The 13,407-nt window shown below is 36.5% G+C and overlaps 1 long non-coding RNA gene across 1 annotated transcript; it reads right to left on the bottom strand.

The window, feature by feature from the left end:
- Window positions 1-2,100: 2,100 nt before the first annotated feature.
- Window positions 2,101-6,790, bottom strand: LOC141546034 (uncharacterized). Its single transcript, XR_012483216.1, has 3 exons — window positions 6,578-6,790; window positions 5,155-5,318; window positions 2,101-2,386 (listed from the first exon to the last, which is right to left on the bottom strand). It is a non-coding gene; the product is annotated as an uncharacterized LOC141546034 (long non-coding RNA).
- Between the last annotated feature and the right edge of the window lie 6,617 nt (window positions 6,791-13,407).

The following is a 13,407-nucleotide window of genomic DNA, read 5'->3' on the forward strand; positions in this document are numbered from 1 at the left end:
ATTACAGAGTTGCAGTTGTGATAACATTGATTTAAGAAGATTTGGTCTCAATAGATCAGAGGCTTGGAATAGGATATTATGAAAAGCAAAGCAGTTATGATTGTACACTAGATACATTCACTCAGTAAAAGTGAGTATAATACTTCAGGTGGAAAATGGAACTTCAGAGAAATTAAAGCAACCTTCAAGTATTCTTGAAAAAAAAGAGACCAGAGCTAAACTCAGAACTGAAAATTTGATTTTCAAATAAAATATATAAAAAAGCAGAAAAGGAAAACAGGAAAGAAAAACCACAACTAGGTTATATTTAATACCAACCCAAATGTGAACATGACGTATGGTCATGTGAATATGAACATATGAATATACTTGTACTCTCAAGAACTTTATCTCAATTAAGGAAGCTAAAAGGATACATAGAAATAAGGATCAGATACTTAGTTGATGATGATGAGCTAATATCCAAAAATATGATGTTAATTGGTGGAAAAGAGGATCATATTGCCAGTAGGGGAAAGGGAGATGTAGAACAGAATAAATGATCTTATAGCAAGAGGTACAAAAGACCTATTGCAGTGGAGAGAAAATAAGGAGCAGAAACAGGAAATATTTTAAGAATAATCCCTTTGTTATTGATTCAATAAATCAATTGAAACAATAAATATCATACATATTCAGTTGGGCATAAAAATCTATCTTACTCTATGAGTAAGTAGAATAAGAAGTGGATCAGAATAAAAGAGAGGAGCTGATAAGAGAGAGGATATATCAAAAGAAATGAAGGTCAGAAACAAAACAGACTTTTGATGAGGACATAAGGAAAGGTACAAATAGGGAAAAATAATAATATTAATACAAAGTACTCATAAAACAGAAATGCATAAAAGGAAGCATTAAACAGCACAATGCTGATTCCAAAAGACTTGAGATGAAAAATGCCATCTGCATTTTGATAGAGAACTACTAAGATCGAATGTGAATCATTTTGTTTGTTTGTTTCACCTTTTTATTTCTTTGTTTATTCTTTCCATTCCCATGTGTATTTGTTTTTTTTTCCTTTTTGGTCTGATTACATATCACAGAAAAATTTTTGAACAAACCATCATTAATTAAAACTATTAATTTCCTAAGGAAAAATATTGCCAAACAAGATAAGATCACAAATGAATTCTACCAAATATTTGAAAATGAGTTAATTCCAATACTTTATAAACTCTTTGGGAAAATAAGCAAAGAAGCATCAATGAGTATTCTGTAAGATATTCTATGCAATGTATAATTTCTGAAATCCTAATAAATGTAATCATTATTTTTGCTCAGCTTAGGATTAGTTGGTACACAAAAAGAAAATGGCATCTTGAATTTGCCCTAAACAAACTTCTCTATCTCTTACAATGTACTGTGGCCTCCCAATTTGGATCACATTAGACCCATCAAAATGTTCTGTAAGTATCAATTAGAAAACAAATATTTAGCAATTGATAAACATTTATGTTTTGGAAATAACTTGAAATGAATATATAAACTGTTGATGTTTTGAAGGGATACATCCTGTATTTGGCAAATCAGATACAAATTCAGGAAAGAGGCAAATTTTCATCCTAAATTGGAAATTCTCTCTAAACATAGAAGTGGATGCTCGTTATTATCACAGTCTGATGAAGACAAGTACTAGAGCTATTAGGGAAAATGCAAAAATCAATTTCAAAATGTAAAGGAAAAGATTCTTTTCCCTGGGAATTTCATCATGTGAAGAAAGAGAAAGCATTCTTCCATCCAAAGTCTTCAGAATCCTATAGAAATATAAAGAGATGAACTAGAAATATAGTAAACTTTAGGTTGTTACTTGGTTCAAACCTATGAGGTGTAAATCAGTAGAACATCACCTCACCTAGAGGACAGAGTGAGTTCACTGATGGAAAGAACTACTTTCCCCTTTTTTGTATCACCTGTTGTCAGAACATGATGGAAGACTCCTTAATAATTGTTTATTGACTCATGGATGTTACATCAGAACACATTATGAAGAATCTGCTGCTTTAAATACAAAGAACACATTGGATAAAGGTGAGTGATAGTATTGGTCTCCCTTACCTGTGGAACTTTATACAGTTGGAGAATGGTGGCCATAGCCATGGACAGCATAGTAGTCATCCCTCCAATGACAGCCACAGTATTGGACTGCAAATCACAGCTATAGTTGGGGATAACTGGACCTCTCCCTGACAGCCATATTAAGGAGCTCTCCACAGCTAGCTTCTCCAGATGGAAGTTATTGAGTAACTGGTATCCCAAAGTTAAGTTGGGCAGCAAATAAGGGTTCTTATTGATCTCATCCACAGCATACTGGAGAGCAAGGAAATGGTGATATTGTTTGAACATTAACCTAAAGTGAGGGGGAAAATGTAAAAAAAAAGACAAAACTCTTTATGAGATAGCAAGTTTTCTCTGTTGAAAGAATGCCAGACATTTCAGGAACTGGTATATTAAATCTTGCTCCCAAAATTTGGTGCTGGGAAGACCATTTCACCATCACAAGTTCCACTATTCCCAATTATAAAATGAGACTGTGTAAATTCCTTTCAAGAACATACACACATGTACACACACACATGCACACACACACACGCACAAATGATGTTATACTTTAGGCATTAGAACATGTCTAATTTTGAAACAAAACTGAACATATCATGCAGACAGATTTTCTATCTCATACAAACAGAAAAGTGGCTTTCTAATAGGAACGTGCAAAGACAAGATCTTTTTAATGATCCCCTCAGCCATGCATAAATGAATAGCTTCTATAAATAAAATACATTCTAAATGCATTGTCATGATTTTTAAGATTATGTTTTGGGAAGAAATTGGAGCACAGGTATTTCAAAAGATTATCATCGCAAGGTAATGAGTAATACTAAAAGATTCAGGGGACAGTTCTGTTTTTACTCATTGAAATAGCTACCTGAGCTAAAGCAGGAAGATGCACAAAATTTAGAATTCCTTGGTCATGCAGTCCTTACTTCTGCTTTATTCGATTAAGGAAATACTGTTTCTCTCTTAGAAGCTGAGTAGCTGACAATCAGGTTATCAATAAATCAACACTTACTACACCTACTTTGATCTAGGTACTGTGCTAAGCAATAAGAATACCAAAAAAAAAAAAAAAAAAAAACAGCAAAAGAAAGTTCTGTCTTCAAAATGATTACATTTCAAAGGGAAAGACTGCTTGTAATCACAGATGGAAAGATAGACAGATACACAGAGACAAACAGAAAGAGATACAGAGAGACAGTGACAGAGGGCGTCAGAAAAAGAGATAGACAACCAGGGAGTGATATATTTAAGACACATTGGCAAGCTGAAAAAGATAGATTTTGGGAACAGCTGGTACATGTGGGGTGGGGAATAAGGAAGCATTTAGGAGCACTCCCATGTTGTGAACTAAAGTTCTCAACTGAAGATGTCCTGTGGGAACTTACTTCAAGATATCTGAGAGACCACTGATGATATGACTTGTGAAGTGAGCAGAAAGTTTGGATCAGGATAGGTAAATGTGAAAAATAGTAACATAAAGATGCTAAGTCAATCATGGGAGCTGAGAAGATAACCAAGGGAAGTAGTAATGGGTTAGATACAGATCCCTGAGGGACACCTATAGTCACACAGTATGAGCTCAAGAGGATCCAGAAAGGAGACAGAGATGAAACAAGAAAAGGAGGAGCAGAAAAAGAGAAAAACAGTCCCTGAAACTTAGAGAGAAAAGAATACCAAGGAGGAGAGACTGAACAACACTGTCAGCAGAGAAGGCAATGAGAATAAGGAGGAGAAGTTACAAAAATGGTCTCCAATTGACAATGAAAAGATAGAAATTGAAGTTTGTAATGTGCTGTCATCTTCAGAAACTACTGATCACTCTCTGGTCTAGAGGAGAGACTCTTCTTTCTTCTAGAGAGCCACCTCAAGTCTGGCCCAGACCAGAGACTCTCTCCATCTCTCAGAGTGCTGTCCTCTTTTATCCTCCAGGAGAATGGGCATGGGATAATGCAAGGGCTTCTGGGAAAAATTTCTTCAACCAATGAACTTGCTCCTCCTAAGCATGCAAACTCCTCCCCAGGAATTCACAAGTAAAACTCCCAGTAAAGACCGGAACTAGAGAATTTTCAAATACAGACTTAGCACTTAGTAAGAACCTAACAGAAGTTCCCAAGGAGCAGAAGTTGAAATGTTTAAGAAGTGATATTGATAAGCTTCCATGCATTTTGGAGTCCCTTACTACAGGTCAGGCATTTGCAAGTCATGGGAATAGAAAGACAAATGAGGGGAAAAAAATCTCAAACAGGATACATTTTGGTCAGAACAGAAAATGTGCCATACATAAAGCAGTACATTAGGGACAAAGTTGATAAAATATGACTTGGAGAAAATCATTAAAGGGAGTAGAAAAGTTTTCATACCAAGTGAGTTGAATTTGAAATGAAAATAGAATTCTGTGATAAGGAATTGAGGAGAGATTGCATTCCTAGAATGGGGGACAGCATTGTCAAAAGTATGAAAATGAGAGATGGGTGTGGAACATAAGAGATTGGTAGGGAGCTCTTTGGGGCCTTATTTAAAAGATCACAAAAATGATGAGAGATACCACATGTAGATATGTACATGGTGACCAAGATACAAAGAGCTTAAAAGCTTTTAAAGTTTACAGTTGATCAAGAGAGGAATCAGAGAGTCAAACCAAATCATGCACATTAGGAAAAATCCTTGTGCAAATATAAGGAGACTTGTAAAAATCTAAAGAGATAGGTGGCAGGAGAGCCAGTAGGGCCATTTCAGTGCTCCCCAGGAGAAGTGACCACTTCTTGTAAAAAGTGATTGAGTTGGGGGGGGGGAAGGAAAATGAGTATAAGAAGTTTAGGTTGGTAGAAATTATGAGTATACAAATGAGTAGATACATATATATATATATATCCATTCATTGATAGACATAAGTATGTATGTATGTATACATGTGTATGTTTCTATATGAAGCCTATACATGCATCTATATGTATGAATCTACATATATGTAGTGCGTGTTCATATTCACACTGCCTTTCAGGTAATTTACTGTTCAAAGCTAGGGATCAAATAAAAGAAAAAAAAATAACTACTCACTTTGGTTCTGCAAAATTCCAGAAGGGAGACTCTTTGAAGAAATGTATTCTCATATAATCCTGTACCTTCACAAAAAGAGAGAAGAATCCGGCAATGATCAGGTCTCCTTCTTTTCTATATGTGGGATTGTAAATTCTTTCTATGTGGCAAGGAGTCTTCATCATCTGGTAATCAAAAAGGAAAATCTGCAAAATCAGAAATAAAAATAATCTAGAGGATGAGAGTCCCAGTTTCCCCAAGACCATATTCCAAATCTCTAAAGAGCCAGGGAGTAAGGGAGTATAAGAAGACTGGAGATCATAGTTCTTACATCTATGATTTTTCTTTCCTAATAGACCTTCAATCTTTGGACAGTCTTTCCCATTAGGGAGAGCAGAATGTGAGACATGAAGTGGGCCTCTGTTTGGGGCAAAGGCAAAAGCTTGAATGAGCAGAGCCTATTTATCTGATTTTTTTGCCTCCTGGATATTATTCTCCTTGTTCCCTGTGGATGGGTAAGGAAAAGTGGTCCATCTTCATCTCTTGGGTGCAAATCAAACAAATATGTTGATCAAAGTCTGAGAGTGACGGTCTCTGGGGACCATTTAGCCCAGAAACTCTGCATCTGCATCTTTGATCTTAAAAACTTCAAAAACTCAACCAAAAAAATAAAGTTTGAAAAGCTCTGTTCCTGCCTTCAGTCCCTGGAGCCTTCACAGCTTCCATTTTGAGATGCCTCCATCTCTCTGATCTTTCTCAAGCTAGATTTTAGGGGTCTTTCAGGAGAGTACTTCCATTCTCACCAAGATCAATCTCTGCAATGGCCCCAAATTACCAAATGTTGCATCAGTCAGAGAACAGTGTGACCTGACTAAGGCAGAAAGCCAGGAGGATAGTTACAAGGTCTAGGCCCTCATTCCCAAACTGAGATGAATTTTATAGTTTTCTAGCCTTGATATCAATGACCACAATGCTTTGACCATTTCAAGTACACACTAAACCAGTGATGAGTGAATGAATAAAAATAGACAAAAATCAATAATCTTTTTAGGTTGATCATTTATATCTTGCCTGTTACCTCAATCCTGAAAATTATAGGTGCAGTAGAGCAATTACCTCCCACAGGCAGTTAAGGATTGTAGAAGGTAAAAATGTGTCACATGTGAGTTGAATGAAAAGTCAGAGAACCAAATTTCTCAATTATTTATGATAACTTGCTAATTAAGTTAGCAGGCATTCATTAATTTGATGGCCCATGATCCCTCTTAGTAACCAAAGACAAAAGCATGGACCTCAATGAAAGTCTAAGTCTCTTTGGGAAAGGGGGTAACTTTGTCAGGTGAAAATCATCCCTGATTTGTTAATAACTAATGCAGGGGTAGAGTTTTTCAAATGAGAATATGGGATAAAAGCCTCCAGTTCCCACTCCTTCTGAGAATGTCACCTTCTTTCAGCAACTTGAACAAAGGAATCCATTTCTGCCCACAGCATGTTGGTTGGTTTTCTCCTTCATAAGCTGAGGTGCCCTAAACTCCAATGGGAGGGATCCAAGGGCATGAGCCTAGTGCTTTTGGACTGGAATTCCCCTAGATTACATTAGATTTGCACTCAACAGAAATCAGGTCTTCTTTCAAGGTGGGAAGGATTTGGGGCTTAATTATCTGTGGAAAGAGTTGGTCCATGAATAAAGAAATAAAAGATAAAGGAAAACATAGGTCTCAAAACAAACATTGGTTATTAATGCAATAAAAATAGTCACTTTTCTTATATCACAAAAGTCCTCCTCAAATTAGGGTCACCTCTTCACTATGCCAACATCAAGGTAATAATAATCTGTAAAAAACATTCGTCAGGTCCTGATACTCTACCAAACATTATGTTGGCATTAAAGACAATTTGACAACTCATTAATAAACCAATGGTCTCTTCACTGTGGGTTTTCCCTCCATAGATTGTGATCACCACATTCATATACCTATCCTGAGTGACTCATGTCTCTGACGTCCCATCAATGTTTTCACTGGAAACACCCCTCATCCCAAAGCTTTTTTCCTAATTTCTCTCAATATCACAAAAGAACCAATGAAGCAAACTCTCACTTTATCAGTTATCACTAGTGCTATCATGTGATTGTGCCACCTCATGTTGTACCCACGCATGTAAGGAATGGTGATCTGTTCAGTGATTTTTCTTTAGGAGGTCGTTATAATAACACATTCACATCTGGAAACATCTATTAAAAAGATTTTTAAAAAATCATCTCCTTTTTATCAAGAAGTTGGACTTTACTTTGTAATATAATAACAACTTGATGCTGTGACTCTGGCTGAATTATGTAGTTAGCACAAATTTCATTCAAAACTCTAAATTACCTACTGGAAAATTACAAAATTATATACTACTTTATGCCCAGTGCCTTACACAGTACTTTGTACATAACATATGATTAATAAATGCTGACTGACTGTTCCAAGAAGCATGATTCTAAGTATGATCCTATGCAGAAAATATTGTCCTCAGCTTATTTTTATGACCTTTTGGGGTATTTTTTTGTGAAATATAATACTATAGTATAATGTAAAGGCCATTCTGAGCTGATCTACAGAGGGCTGAAACGCCAAAAGGTATGCTTTAATCAGACAACAGAGCACTTAAGGCTAATTACCTATTGGATGTGGGACAATGACTCCATTAGCACATGTTTTGATAAATGGTCCTCACCATTGGTGCTTGCTGAATGTTTGGTATTAAGATAATCATAGGCAAGGATTGGAGGGCAGAGGGAGAAGGGCCAGAGGAACTTGGCCACAGGAAGAGGAAGAGAGAAGTTGGTGACTCTGGACTCCGGAATCCAGAATTCTGCTTGTCTGCCTCCTTCTCTTCTCCCCCTAACGACCAAGGACATTAATTTATCCTGTCTCTGGCTGACCCCAAGGCCCTCTAGGAAGCTAGCCTGTACTCTACACTGATCATCTGTTTTGAAAAAGTCAAGGAAATGAGTTTGCTTCAGATCTAAATTTAACACACTGATAAATAATAATATTATTTTAGTGTCATGTGTAACGTGAGGAAGAATATTTGTACGTGGGAATGCCTTTGAGTAATGGACACAGTTAAAAGAGGGGGAAAGTACCAAGAAAAATTGAGGTTTATTGTCCCACACATTCCTTTGCATGAAGATTTAGACAATGCAACAAATCTTGTCCTATTCTAAAAGTCAGCAATAAATCATAGTCAGGCACTTTTCCAGTCCAGGTGGGCAGAAAGAGGCAGGAAAAGTGGATTCATAGTCAAAATAAACAGAAAGGTCTATGGTACTAGAATGGGTCTGTACCAGTCTACTGAGCATACTACTGAGAACATTCAGTAGAGTAAATGATAAAAGACCAAGGTTGTATACTAGAACAAAGAGAGATTCCCAGGCCCACAAGAAATAGTAAGCTTTGGCAATTAAGATGGAATATATACTGACAACTCTGGTGTGTACTACACTTTTCCACCACAATATTTTCTATCTGGATAGATTATTTGACAGATAGTTCTTCTAGAAGAAGCAGTGGTCTTAGGCTCAAGGTTTAATACTGACTAGGGAACAAAGACAAAACTGGCAAAACCCCAGTAATTCAATTGTCTCCCTATAGTGGCTTTCTTCATTATATTGTGATCACAAGCATCAAATTCCTATCCCAAAGGACTCGTCTTTGTCTTCCCAGCAAGTTTTCACTGCTGCACCTTTTCTGAAATTTCTCCCAAAATCACAAAGTCCAACATTTGGTGTCTTGTCCTATCTTCCTGCTGAAGTCAGCCCTGGAGAGAGATGGGATAGATGAGACACAAGTGTGTAGAATAGTACAGCATTTTGGTGGGGAATCCCTGGCCCCAACTCACCCAAGTCAGGGAAGCACAAAGTTCCTAAGGCCAAAGAACTTTTCCTTGTGGCCCCTGGAGAATGAACCAAAGATATAGAAAATGAGTCATTATTTATCTCATAGAGCACTTAACTTGGTAGGCGTAATACTTAATGCCCAGTTTGGCAGGAGATTTCAGTATGAGGAGGTCTCTATCTCTCATCTCTTGCTGAATCTGAGATAGACTACTTCCTCTCTTAGACCAAGCTCTAAACCACATTTCTTGGTGTCAGGAAAAGAGCATTCTTCCTGAAATCATGAGAAGAGTGGAATTCGTGTCAGAAAAGATGGGCAAATGAATTGATATTTGAACTGAATTACATATGAGATGAGTTAGAGAAGACATGTAATTATGTTCAAATATTGAACTAATAGAATCATGCAGCGGAGAGTAAGCATATTTTACTGGAATGAGAGTAATATGTCAATGTTCTAGTGGCACGGACTTACATAAATAGTTAAAATAAAAGATTCTAATCCATAGCACTGTGTTAAAAAAGAAATGGTCTTTTTTGATGAAAGAGTTCTCTCTCATTGGACAATTTCAAGAAAAAAAAATTAAGTAATTGTTGATGGAAACATTGGACAAAAGATTCTTCGTCAGCTACAGCTTCAAAATTTTTGCTCATCTCTTCCATTCCATAATAGCCTAATTTTATGACCTGAAACTGTAAATTGCAATTAGCAAGTATTTAATCATTACTTGTTCTTTGAAAGTCACTGTGAATTATTTGATATACAAATGTGTACTAGGACACAAAGTCCTAATATAAAGGAACTCAAATTATCTTTCAGCCTTTTTTTTTTCATTTAAATCAGGTATGGCATCTAGATCTTTCCAGTATCCATATGTCTATCTCATAGTTAGCAGGGGATCCACTCTTCACCTGACATCCATCCAATTGATTCTACTTTTTGACTGGAATTGAATTGGAGTGTTTCTTTAAGATGAAAAAAGAAGGAAAATTTTCTTCAGTGATCTGAAAGATGAGATGCTTAAGAATATTCAACATGCGACTTTCAAGGAATAATTATAATAAAACATGGGATACTTTTGAGACAGTAACAGCAAGACAATGTGATGATCAACTATGAAAGACTTGATTCTCCTCAGTAGTTCAGTAATCCAAACCATTCCCAAAAGACTTTGAACAGAAAATGTCATCTGCATCTAGAAAAAAGAACTATGGAGGTTAAATGTAAATCACATTTGCTGTGTTCAATCATTATTTCTGTGCTTTTTCTCGCCTGGTATTTTTCTGCTTTGTTCTGATTTTTCTCTCCCAATATGATTCATAAAGAAATGTGCATTAAAAATTTAATTTAATTTAAAAATCCAGATCTTTTTTGGAAGGTAACATTTCTCCTCTACTCTTGGTCTTAGTACGGTATACTTACAACATCAACCAGTTAGTTATCTGTTCTATGGATGATGTAGGAATAACATGACTTAAATACTGCATCTATTCTTTAGTTGTCCCCTTTTTTTCATTTTTTGATTGAATTCTGGAAGAAAACAATGAAATTACCTCACATAATAGGCTTTTATTTCTACCCTGCCAGAACAATTTAATGAACATGTTCTCCATCTTTCACCTCCTTCTGATTGTAATGTCTGGGTTACTTTTCTGGAGGGCCTCTGAAGAGCCTTGGTCTCAGTAGGATAAGCACAAGATGGACAAGAATAGAGAACAAAGGCTTTATTGTCTCTTACACAGTCTATATCTGTCATAGTCTGAAGCGGTCTCAGTCTGACCCTATCTCTCCAGAACTCTGCCAGTCTGCAAGTCTCAACCAGTCTCCCTCCCATTCTGACTTTGTCCCCAGTGTAAATACCCTACTATAATTACACCATTACAGTATACCGAATATGTGTGAAATAGAACACCATTATCAATTCCACTGACTTAACACCTTATTTCAAATATACTTCTCCAGAATTGCAGTTCTCTATAAGTCTACATCAGAAAAGAGTTACATCAACTCCTTTCCAATTTAGCTCCTTTACATTGGTCTAGCTCAAGACTTTGCAAAGTTCAAAGTCCCTTGTGGAATTGGGAAGGATGATCGTTGGTTACAGGAGTAATATTTCCGAGGGCAGTTTTTTTTTTTTTTCAAGGATAAATAAAATACATGAAAAGTTAAAAATTCAAATGCAGGAAAGATAAGAAGACATTAGAGAAAAGGTATCTGAAACTGATCTCAATAACCCAACACTAAACATTCTCACACATACTGGCTTTCTCCTGTTCCAACAATATAGCCACAAGCATGCCAAAAGGCTACACTCCTTTTGTTGTCTCTAGATTTGGCAAGTGTAGAGCTCAGTTCTTTGCAATTTATTTGGCAAAGGCTGTGGGTGAGGTGAGGGGATCTCCTTACTTCCAGGAGTTGTGGAGACCATGCCATGCCACATGAATGATCTCCATGTTTCTCTCAATCTAAATTGTCATAGTGCAAGTCAGATAATTCACAAGGTCTCCAATTCTGGGACAAATGGAAGAGCCTTTCTTTCATCTATCAGCCCATATAATTTCCCAACCCTGTTTCAGTGAGTAGGACCAATGAATGAAGGTTATCTTGAGGATCAAGGACAAGTAAAGATACATCTATCACTTTCGGCACATGATTTGATTTCATATCTAGAAAACTCTAGAGAGTCAAACGAAAATAAAATGGAAATAACAAGAGTCTTTTCCCCAATGTCTCCATCAAGCAATTCCTAAATCTCTGCTTGAAATATTTTGAGGAAAAACTCAGTTGCCCCTAAAAGTCCATTCCTCTTTTAGACAACTTGACCAAAGGGGAGAACAAAATTTTCTTCTTTTGTAACTAAATCAAACTCTTTGAAATGTTGACTTGTTGCTCGTATTTCTTTCCTGTTGATTCAAGTGGAACATTTTCGTTTCTCTGGCAAGAATCTGTTACTTAAAAAGTAGCATAGTTGCATGGCCTCTCTCATTCATATCACTTCTTTTTTAGCTCAAATATTAGTCATTCTTGTGCCCAGACTTTCTATAGCCTATATTACCATCCTCTTGTGATGCATAATTTTGTTTTCTTGATAATAAGTAAGCCTGAGATTGTGCCTAGGAGAAGAAGTTTTCTATTATTTCCAGTTTTCTTGCTGCTTCCACCCCACCCCACCCCGCCTTTGAACTCTATCCATGCCTGATGCAAAGGCACTTCCATGTATTCCAATTATTCTTCCTCACAGTACACATGGCCTCAGACATTTTCTAGTTGTATGACCCTAGACAAATCATTTACCCACAATTACCTCTCAAAAACTAAACAATAAAAACAAACAAAGCCACACAGAGAGAAAAAAAAAAACACCAACAAAATGACAACCAAAAAATCCCCACAACCCAGGATCCTTTTGTAAATGTAACTAGTTGAGTGGATCTTGTCTTATGAAACTTATTAAAAGTTTACTCAATGACTTTGTCCATGATACTATTGCTGTTGTGGTGGTTATTGTTATTGTTATACAGTTGTGTCTCATTCTGTGAATCAGAACACAGTTCACCAACTCCTTCTCTCCTCCATTATCTCTCAAGGATTGCCCAAGTTCTTTATCTCCATGATTCTGTCCATTCTTCTTATTCTCTCCTATCTAATTTTCTTTTTGCCTGCAATATCAGCACCTTTTCCAGTAAGTTCCATCTTTCCATTGTGTATACTGATTTTCAAAGATTCTCTTTCAATGTTTGATCTTCTAGTGAATAACTTCAATTGATTTCTGGAACAATTGAAATATATGCCATTTACAGTCCAAGGGACTAGCAAAAGTCTTTTCCTGACCCATAATCCCACAGTATGAATTCTGGAGGGCTCAAGAATTCTTTACATTCAACTCTCAAAAGCTGAGTTTTACCAAGTTCCACTGAATTTGCATCTCCCTTTCCCTATACCATTGATTTACATTTTTATTTTTAACAAATGTCAAATGATTTCAATGGCTACAGTTGATAATATGGTTTGAGGTTAGGTTTTTTTTTAAGAGATCACAGTATTTCATCAATTAATTTTCCTTTGAAGTATCGAAGCCTAAAGGTACATTCAAAAATCTCAGAAAAACAAAAGATGATTGTTGGAACTCTGTCTTCCCAGAAATCAGCTGGAGTCAGGATCACTAAAGGTCTTTATTCTTGATCTTTTACAGTCAAGGTCAGGGGATTAGGTCTACCTACCTCACACACACCTTCCTCCCTCAAATGCCAGGAGAGACTGAGTCCACTTCTGAGTCTTACTTCCTCTTCCTCCTCCTACTCCTCCCACAAACATCACTCCCCCCTCTTTGTCTCACCAATCAAGTCAGCACAGAACAGCTGGGGAGGGTCAACCTTCAAACAAGTTAATA

This window comes from Sminthopsis crassicaudata, chromosome 6 (genome assembly GCF_048593235.1).
Source record: "Sminthopsis crassicaudata isolate SCR6 chromosome 6, ASM4859323v1, whole genome shotgun sequence".
Taxonomy (NCBI): domain Eukaryota; kingdom Metazoa; phylum Chordata; class Mammalia; order Dasyuromorphia; family Dasyuridae; genus Sminthopsis; species Sminthopsis crassicaudata.